This window comes from Cynara cardunculus, unplaced genomic scaffold (genome assembly GCF_001531365.2).
Source record: "Cynara cardunculus var. scolymus isolate 2C unplaced genomic scaffold, CcrdV1 Un_Scaffold_7121, whole genome shotgun sequence".
NCBI classification, from domain to species: Eukaryota; Viridiplantae; Streptophyta; class Magnoliopsida; order Asterales; family Asteraceae; genus Cynara; species Cynara cardunculus.
In genome coordinates, this window is record NW_020203359.1 from 6,410 (window position 1) to 7,777 (window position 1,368).

Here is a 1,368-nt window from a genome sequence, read left to right on the forward strand (position 1 = left end):
GATATGTTTTAATGTACTAAAATCTTACGCATCAAAATAAACCATAGTGTTAACTCCTATCGATAAGCGCTTACCAGGTAAGCAATTGGGTACACGGCCCCTTACTCGAGTCTGATTTTAATAAGTCTCAGTTTTGAGCTTAATAACTTTTAAGCATGAAACAATCTTGTATGCAGAATAAAAACTCGTTTACCTTAACGGACTGGTTTCATAACACCAGGCTTTGCTCATTCGAGAGCTCGTTTAAAAACGAGATTAATAAGTCTCATTTTGTAGATTAAGTTTTTATGTAATTTAGAACATGTGAGAGGGTGTTTTAATTAATAATTAAAAAAGAGGTTAACATGTGAATAATAAATCAAGTCTTAAGTATTAATCAATGATAGACCTTCTTTTGCTTTGTTAAATCTATGCACATGTGGGTGTGGCTTCCCCAAATTTTTTTGATTTTTGGGATCATTATTCAATTCTCACCTTTATATTTAATGCATTTACATTGAGATTTAATATTATATGATTATAATTATGGAAAAAAAACATGACTAATATAATCATCAGTTATTGTTGATTGTGACATATTTTGAAAGAACTTCTTTATCTTAACCGTTCGTTAGGTAAGAAATACATGATATAATATATATATATATATATATATAGAGAGAGAGAGAGAGAGAGAGAGAGAAGGAGAGAGAGAGAGAGAGAGAGAGAGAGATTTGAAATCACGTGAGGTCAGCATGCTTTCATGAGAATCTTGAGTTTACTTTTTTACACTTGAAACTTTACAGTAAAACATTGTGAAGGTAACTTCACGATCTTTTTGTTGTGAAAGTTCGGACTTTTTTTTACCTTCACAGTGTTTTACTGTGAAATTTCAAGCGTAAAAAAGATACCTCATGGGTTTCACGAGAACATCCAGGTCTCGCGTAAACCTAACCCTGTATGTGTGTGTGTGTATATATATATATATATATAGCCAAAGATTATTTTAAGAAGTTATAAATATTTGAGAAATAAAGAAGTGATCATAGCCCTTCATATGGTCATGAACTTTTTGCTTAGTAAATGAAATTCGAAGACAAAAGCAAAAAATGAAGAAAAGAATAATAATAATATCTCATCCATATCCTTTCAAATCTTTTATGTAGAAATTAGATCTATACTTTATAGATATTAAATAATAACTAGAAGCGTACTCGCGCAATGCAGCGAGATACATCGTGTTTTTAATATTTCATTTTATTTTTTATCTCAGTCGATTTTATAATATGGCTTTATGTGATTTTGAGAAAGCGATGATGTTTTTATTTTTGAATAAAATATATGTTTGACGATATCATAAAAATTTGACAAAAATATATAGATATTAGT